The sequence below is a fragment of the Balaenoptera physalus genome (genome assembly GCF_965194825.1).
Source record: "Balaenoptera physalus genome assembly, contig: SUPER_1_unloc_17, whole genome shotgun sequence".
Classification (NCBI taxonomy): Eukaryota; Metazoa; Chordata; class Mammalia; order Artiodactyla; family Balaenopteridae; genus Balaenoptera; species Balaenoptera physalus.
This window is the reverse complement of record NW_028126582.1, coordinates 73,364-82,382: the sequence shown is the minus strand read 5'-3', so window position 1 is coordinate 82,382 and position 9,019 is coordinate 73,364. Positions and strand designations below refer to the sequence as shown.

The following is a 9,019-nucleotide window of genomic DNA, read 5'->3' as shown; positions in this document are numbered from 1 at the left end:
GACTTAGATTTGGGTTTTTTTGTTGTTGCTATTGTTAACATATTTCTTGGAGTATAATTACTTTACCTTGTTGTGTTAGCTTCTGCTGTATAACAAAGTGAATCAACTATTCGTATACATATATTCCCATATCCTCTCCCTCTTGTGTCTCCCTCCCACCTTCCCTAACCCACCCCTCTAGGTGGTCACAAAGCACTGAGCTGATCTCCCTGTGCTATATGCAGCTGCTTCCCAATAGCTATCTATTTCACCTTTGGTAGTGTATATATGTCCATGCCACTCTCTCACTTCATCCCAGCTTACCCTTGCCCCTCCCTGTGTCCTTAAGTCCATTCTCTACATCTACGTCTTTATTCCTCTGCAGCGACTCCTGCTAGGGATGGATACTTCCTTTTATGCTCAGGGAAATCCCCTAGTTTGAATATGATTTGAGTTTGATCCTGTGAAACCATCAGAACTTCCCACCAGAGATAAATGAGGAGATTCTGGCCTTTATTAGTATGCACGATGAACACGGGTGTCCTGGCTATACTTGCCAACCCTCCTATTTACCCACCTATTTTTATCCACCTTCCTCCCTGTGAGTACCTTTGACCAACCCTGAGCTCAGACTCCTGACCTATTCCAGTGACTTTGTCAGTCTTTCTTTAAAAATGGACAGGTAATAAAATGAAATTGACCTAGAAGCAGCAGCTCAGTAAGGGAAATAAAATCATCAGAAGTTATCTAATCACAGCCACAGCCATCCAGGGCTCTGTCTTATCTCCTGGGTCATAAGAATGGTACCTTCCTAAACTTGAAGGACATCCAATCAAATAAGCAAAGGTGTTGCTCACCTCTGGCTCTTGGAGGGATTGCTAGGCAGTCTACCCAGTGTATACTAACTGCAAAACACTGTCATGGTTTTGAAACACCTATGATCCAGGAAAGCTTTTTGGGGTGCATGGGGAAGGTTTCTTTTTGACATCAAGCAAAAAATAAATCACCAAGCTCTTTGAGCACAGGGGTTCTTAAGAGGGCAGTAGAAGGAAGGAATGGGCAGAAAAGACGATCTCCAATGAAGTTAAGGACATTTTTCCAAAAGAGTAGGATTTAGTCTCAGTTTAAGGAGAACACTTTTAAATAGCTGGAACAGCTCCAAACTGCAGTTTAGGGAACGAGTGCTGCAAAAGAACAGTGCTTTAAAAGTCCTGGCAAGGCAGCAAGAGGATGAAGAGTTGGTTTTGCATAGTTTTGAACACAGGAGTAAAGAAGCAGAGGCATCTCTGACTAAAAGGCCCTGAGATCCTATGGCATCAATGCGTCAGTTGCAGGGGCAGGGGTGTGGGGGGCGATATTTCTCTCTCAATGTCTCCCAGGGCAGCCACCCCTCCCTACCCTAACCCCCAGTCCCTTCACCCTTCCTCCCTCCACTGTTGGGTCCCCAGGGACAGCACTTCTTACGCTGGAGTGCTCAGGCACCATTTCTGCAGTCTGGATTCTTCCTGGAGCCTGGCAAGTTCTGGGACAGGAAGACAGGTCTGCAAGCCCGCTGCGGTGCAGTCGGACCTGGAGGCCTGGAGAGGAACTGGAGCCCTGAAGCCCACCCACGTCCTTGAAGCCGAGGGAGGAACACATCCTCCTAACAGTATTTCTCAGGGGTCAGCGTGCTCCCCACCCGACGGTGATCCATACTCACCTGAGGCAGCAAGCACTGCCTCTAACTGGCCCCCTCGATTCCGCCTTAAGGGTCCTCGCACATGTGTGATAGCGCAGGCCCCGGATCTCTTTAGTCAGCTGAGGCCAGTGCTGCCGGGATCCCTCCAGTCCCATCCCCCAGCCCCTCCCTCTCGGACTGTATGTAACAGAAGAAAGAGCACAGAGGAATAGGCTGAATCAAGGGATCTGGGAGCCTGGGTATGAGTTTGAAGACCGAGAACCTAAGGCGCAATTACATATTACTGAAAACTCTTGTGGGGTGTGTGAGGGGAGGTTAGGGGGCTGAGAGGCTGAGTCGACCTGGTGAGTCCAGCCCCAGGACACCACACAGCCCTGCCCCCCCTTTCCTTGCCATCAGACAAGGGTGACGCAACTCCAGCTGGGACTCTGCACTTCCCCCTCCCTGATTCTCCAGAAGAGCAGGTGGCCCCCCTCTGAGGGCAGGGGCAAGACCACGGACCAAGTCCCCCTGCACTAAGGCACTACTGGAAGCTCTTCCTGAATAGCAGTCCTGGCTTGGAGCGAACCCGTGTACCGCCAAAGCTGGTCTCGTCCTGCAGCTGAGGGACGCAGGCTTTAAGTCAGCTGCCTTGGCTTTAAATCAATCAGTCCCCCCTTTAAGTCAGGTGACCTGATTTTAAATCACTGTGTGCCCCTCAAGCCTGCAACTTCAAAAGTTGGGAACTTCACTTTGATCCCAGCACCTCACACACAGCTGAATGCACACTGTAGTCACCCCCAACCCTGGCTTAGAGGCAGGATATAAGGTAAGGGGATGGGCGTGCACACATGGTGACGAGGGTGTACTTCATGTACCAGAAGGGTCCAGGTACTCTGGGCACAGCAAGCAGTGCACGATACAGCAGCTCCCTGGCAAAGCTGGTGATGCACAGGGGGAGCAGGCACACCCAGGCATGCAGAGGTTCCAGGGCGGGAGCTGGGGCACAGCCAGCCGGGAGGGTGTGAAAGCGGAGGATCTGAGCCTTCTGGTGAAAGGCAGACACAGAATATGGATGAGAAACAAAGACCAGATGAAACATGGATTTGAAAAACACACCATGCTCTTGAAATTGGGGTGGGGGCACCCCAGATTTGAGTCTTCTTACTCCCCAGTAGCTAGTGCTTTGGCATTTGCCCAATTACTTATAAAATGTGACTGATAATATCTAACCCATAGAATACAGCATTTGGAGTGGTTTGCGTGTTTATGTTTCTATAGGGGAATAAACTTTTCTACAAGAAAAATGTATATTTTCTGAAATAAATTAAAACCCCTTTTTAAAAAGTACCGTATCGGACTTCCCTGGTGGCGCAGTGGTTAAGAATCTGCCTGCCAAGGCAGGGGACCTGCGCTCGAGTCCTGGTCAGGGAAGATCCCAAATGCTGCGGAGCAGCTAAGCCCATGCACCACAACTACTGAGCCTGGAGGCCACAACTACTGAAGCCTGCGCGCCTAAAGCTGGTGCTCCACAACAAGCGCAACAAGAGAATCCAACGCAATGAGAAGCCCACGCACCGCAACAAACAATAACCCCCGCTCCCTGCAACTAGAGAAAGCCCACACGCAGCAACGAAGACCAAACGCAGCCAAAAATAATTAAATTAATTTTTTTTAAAACTACTATATCCTTCTATACATCTTCTTGGGGAAGAACAGAGGGAAGGAGTGGGAGAGTGAGAAAGACCAATACTTAGTGCACATCCCTGATGCAGGTGTTCTGCTGGCTCAGATAGTTTTATCCCCACTTTACAAAGGAGGAAGTAAGCTCAGAGAGGTTTAGTAATTTTCCCAAAGCCAAACAGCTATTGAGTGGCAGAACCAGGATCTGAACCAAGTCTGTAACCTTCAAAGCCTAAGCCCTCATCACACCAAAACTCAATTAATATTTACATTTATCGAATTACATTGCAACCTGGGGAGTTCTTGGCACAGTCCTGAATAAGAGTGAGAAAGAAAGAAATAGCGTTGTTCATCCAGTCAACCAAATTTTTTTTTAATGCTATTCTTGTCTGCTTACATTCTTTTTATTTATGTATGTATGTATGTATGTATGGCTGTGTTGGGTCTTCGTTTCTGTGCGAGGGCTTTCTCTAGTTGTGGCAAGCGGGGGCCACTCTTCATCGCGGTGCGCGGGCCTCTCACTATCGTGGCCTCTCGTTGCCAAGCACAGGCTCCAGACACGCAGGCTCAGTAATTGTGGCTCACAGGCCGAGTTGCTCCGCGGCATGTGGGATCTTCCCAGACCAGGGCTCGAACCCGCGTCCCCTGCATTGGCAGGCAGATTCTCAACCACCGCACCACCAGGGAAGCCCAACCAAAATTTTTGAAGCAGCTGCTAGATGCCTGGCCCTGTTTGGAGTTCAGCAGTGATCAAGGCAGGAAGAGTCCTGCTTTCATGAACCATGTAGTGGGGAGGAGAGACAGGTGCAACTTGGGTGAGGGATTTCACCTTGCTGGGCCTCTGTTTTCTCATCTGGAAAATGGGATGGGTGTTTCTCATTTTCTGGGATTGTCCCGCCCTCATATTCTCTGATTCCATAAGAAGCATCTGTTTTCCTGTTTCTTTAAAATTCAATCAGGCCATGAGCTGTGATGAATGTCGTTAGCTGCTCCCCAAATCACTCTATTTCCACCCATTTCCTGTGATCAGGTCTATCCCCCAACATGACTCAAAATCAATCAAGTCACAGAAGCTAAGGGGCACCCAGCAGAAGAATTCCAACCCTGGCTTCTCAGGAGCTCTGTGGTCTACCTGGCCAGGTAAACTTCACGCACCTGGCACAAGGTGGCCATCCCTGGTTTCACATCAACATGATCTCAGGCACAAACCTCCTTGTTTTTCCATCTTTTCTTTAAGTTACTTGCTGAAACAACTGCACAAATATGAAAAAGATATAAAAATCAGGCATCCTCTGCCCTCAGTGCCTACTAATAAATGATTTTCTGCCACTTTAATGATAAAGATACAACATTTCAGCATTCCGCTGCCCTTATTATTTTTCATTTTGTTGATATTTCTATTGAATACATCTTTCAATATTTTAACAATGGAACATATATTTAGGTTGTTCCACACACAGCCTTTGGTGGTAAGGGTTTTGTTGTTATATTTCTATTATGTTTCCTTTAAAAATCATTATCCTGTTTAAATGGATTACGTCAACTTTATAGGCATTTTTTATATGATACTGATGAAATTAATACATATAGGGCAGTAGTACAAATTGATTGGAATTGAGAGCCTCTATTAGCACAGTTAAATATAAATATTTTATATATATATATATGCCAAATTACATGCTGAGTGAGATTCTCCTACTCTTTTTCACTCTCTGCCCCTCAAGCCTGTAAGAAATGGAATATTTCTTGCCATATCAGTAAAAAAAGGATGTCACAGACATCAGCACTTGCAGCCCTCCAGTGTGAGCCAGCAGGCCCTGAGGAACTCAGGATATGCAAATACAGAATGCTGGCCCCAGCGAGCTGAGGTGCATATCAAAGGAATGATTTCAGTGAGCCCAGACGCTTGCATCTTCCCATACAAAGAAAAGCGCTACATTCCTCACCTTGGGAGAGCTGGTTTTCCTTAGTTAACAATCACCTTTTGATGTTCCCCATTACCTGCGCCATTCCCCTCCCCTGTCCCCTCCCCCCAGTACTTTAGCTCAGGGAGGAAGGAGCGCAGAGAGACTCGGCTGAACAAGGGACCTCCGAGCCTGGGGATGCGTTTTCAGCTGCTTTCCCCGCAGTCAGGAGGAGGGGCGCTGACGCTCCAACCGGACCCTGCGCCTCCCTTTCCCCGTTTCCCCTCAGGACGCTCAGGCCGACCCACTCCCCACGCCCACCAGGCCCCGCGAGCCAGGCCGAGGGCAGGGGCGAGAGGAGGGACCGAAGTTCCCCGGGACCAGAACGCTGGGGGCCGCTCTTTCTGCACAGCAGCGGCGGGTGGCAGCGAACCCCTGCCCCTCAGAAGCTGGTCTTGCACTGACGCCCGGGCACCAGACCAGGAGGAGGGTTGGCGTCCACTTACCCGGCCCGCGATCCCCAGGACTGTCGCGGCTTTGGCCGCCGGGGCCCCTCCAGAGCCGGCAGCCTCAGTGAGGCCGCCCTCCCTTCGGGCTCCGGGGCACTTCAGTGACGGCGGAGGGAAGAGACCCCGAGCCGGGAGTTCCAGCTCTGCGGAAACGCGGGATCCGTTCTGGGCGAGGAGGTGGGACCGCTCTGCCCCCAGGCCTTCCGGGAGGGAGGGCGGCGCCAGGGGAGAAGCCGCCTGGAGCCTCCAGGAGCCCTTCCGGGGGTCCTGGAGGGGCGGCCCGGCCTGGGGGCCCCGCCCACTGTGGCCGCAGCCCAGGCCTTTTTCCTGGAATCCTACACAAGAAAGAAAGATACACAGTCTATAGTAAATATTCACAAATGATTGTTGCTGCTGTGCTTACTATTCTATTAAAGGTGTAAAATCCATAAAACACTTTAAGTTCAAAGTTAAATATGAATTTTTACCTTTCTAATTATGTCTCTGCTATTCCCAACTGTGGTTAATGAATCAGAGACTGTGGCATCACTAGTTAAAAATGAGCTTGAGGAAAAAACAGAACTCAGGCCCACCAGACCTACTGAATCACGATCTGCACTTTTACAATCTCCCCAGTGTACTTGTGTACCCATGAATAGTTGAAAGGTACATTTCTACTTCGACATGTCTTTTCTGTCTGAGAAATACACACATTTTATCCAGTTTGATATAAATAAAACACTCAAAAATGCATATGCCTGTGTTGAAACCATCATTCTATCATTTCTCTTCCAGATAAGTATAGTCTCTACACTGGTTTGTGGATCACATGCCATACTCTTTTCTTGTAGTTACAAATAAGGTAGAGAAAGTTACTTTGTAAATATATATATATTAGTGGATAATTGAAGACAGTCTTCTATAATTAAAACCAGTTCTCTTAACTTGCTGTTTTCTTCTTGGGTCACATTATGAACTCTTCCCATGGCCACATGGCATGTGTACTTTTAATTTCAGGGACTGCTGCCATTCCAGGATGTGGCCATAGATTTCTCTCAAGAGGAGTGACAATGCCTGGACCAAGATCAATGGGAATTCTACAGGGGTGTGATGTTAGAGAAGTATAGGAACCTGCTCTCCTTGGGTGAGGATACCTTCCTTCCAGAATTCCTTTTCCAACCACAGGGTTTAGAGTCCTTCATTTGTAGAATGTCTCCTGGAATCTTCTGCTTCCTACAATAGGGTTTCAGATTGCAATGTTTCAGGAAAGACTGGGAGTTTGTGGGTATAATTTATCTTATTCTTTTAAAATCGCAGCCTCCCTTTTAATATACTTTGTAACTGCTTGGGATGTGTCTATATGAACTGTTTATTATATGCTTCTGTTATAGTCCTTACAATATTTTTTTGTCTTATTTTCTGTAACAATTTTCCATGGATTCTTTGGGCTTAAGGTATATTAAAAGGGAGACTGCGATTCTGGGACTTCCCTGGTGATGCAGTGGTTAGGAATTCGCCTGCCAATGCAGGGGACCCGGTTCGATCCCCGGTCTGGGAATTTCCCACGTGCCACGGAGCAACTAAGCCAGTGGGCCACAACTACTGAGCCTGCGTGCCACAAGTACTGAAGCCGGTGTGCCTTGAGCCCGTGCGCCATTTATTTTTTGGAGAATAAAACTGCCTCTGAGTGATTAAAATCTAGACCAGCTAGTCAAAATGCTTTATCACCTGTTCTTCTAAACCACTGATCAACGGAACAAGTTTTACTAGGGATAACAGAGTAATTGTATTCTGGAGTTCATATCAGCAATATGTTTTATGACCTTGATGCTGGATCACGACATTTCAATGGTATAACTGCTATTAATTGTCTGTTTGTTCAACGATTAAAGTCTCACGTGATCTGAGTTCAGACTGGAGTCATCCTGGTTGGTTTCTGTCTATTGCAGATTTCTTCCAGTATGAAAGGACAAGAGCAATACGGCTTACTTTACAAAATGTCTTCAAACTAAATGATGATATAATCTACATTCAGTTAATTTATACATACCCTACTGTAGAACAGGGTTTGTTACGGTGGCAGAGCCCGGTAATTAGGTAAAACTGAAACCTTTATCTGCAGTGGTTCAAGTTCTCTTCCTAAGAATATATTTATAATCAACATTCTTTCACAAAGTACCCAATTTAATTCACCATAGCATTCCTCATATTAACTAAATGGAGAATCCTAGGCTATATACAAATCCAGAAAGGGCCAAAAGTCATCAGCCCCTATGGATTATTACAACCCATTACTGAGACATTCAAATTATTTATTAAAGAACCACCATGACCATCAACATCATCAATTTATATATTATTGCCCCAATGCTAGCCTTAACCCTGGCTCTCACAACATGAATTCCTCTTCCCATATCTTATCCACTAATTGATATAAATGTAGGCATACTATTTATATTAGCCATATCAAGCCTAGCCATTTATTCCATCCTCTGATCTGGTTGAGCTTCAGATTCAAAATACTCACTCACTGGAGCTCTACGGACAGTAGCACAGACAATCTCATATGAAGTGTTGCTGGCAGTTATTCTATTCTCAGTCCTAATGCTAAATGGATCATTTACACTTTCAACAGTAATTATTACACAAGAACACCTATGACTAATTTTCTCCTGACCCCTACCCAGAATTTGATTATCTCCGCAGTAGCAGAAATCCAATGAAGCCCCACTTGATTTAACAGAAGTAGAATCAAAACCTGTATATGTCTTCAATGTAGAAAATGTAGCAGGCCCATTCACCCCGTCCTTCCTAGAGAATATGTCAATTTCCTTATAATAAACATTTCCACAACATTCTATTTTTAGGAGCATTCGACAATCCCTACGTGCCAGAATTATATACAGCCCAAGTCATCATTAAAACACATCTAACAATCTCCTTTCGATGAATTCGAGCATCCTACCCACAATTTTGATATGATCAACGTATACATCTCTTATAAAAAATCTTTTTACTACTAACATTAGCCCTATGTATATGAGAGTTTTCACTACCTGTCATCATACCAGGCAACCCACAGCAAACTTAAGAAATATGTTTGACTAAAGAGTTACTTTGATAAAGTAAATGATAGAGGTTTAAATGCGCTTATTCCTGGAATTGAACTTATTTCTAAGAATTTTACATTCTCCATGCTACCACATTACACCACAATGCTATATAGTAAGGTTCTCTAAGAAAGCTTCAAGGCCCATACCCCCAAAATATTGTTGTATATCCTTCCTGTACTAATAAACTCTCATTGT

The 9,019-nt window shown here is 46.0% G+C and overlaps 1 long non-coding RNA gene across 1 annotated transcript; it reads right to left on the bottom strand.

Annotated features, from left to right (window-relative positions):
- Nucleotides 1–4,475: 4,475 nt before the first annotated feature.
- Nucleotides 4,476–7,072, bottom strand: LOC309650436. Its single transcript, XR_014257578.1, has 3 exons — nt 6,843–7,072; nt 5,730–6,067; nt 4,476–4,572 (listed from the first exon to the last, which is right to left on the bottom strand). It is a non-coding gene; the product is annotated as an uncharacterized lncRNA (long non-coding RNA).
- Between the last annotated feature and the right edge of the window lie 1,947 nt (nt 7,073–9,019).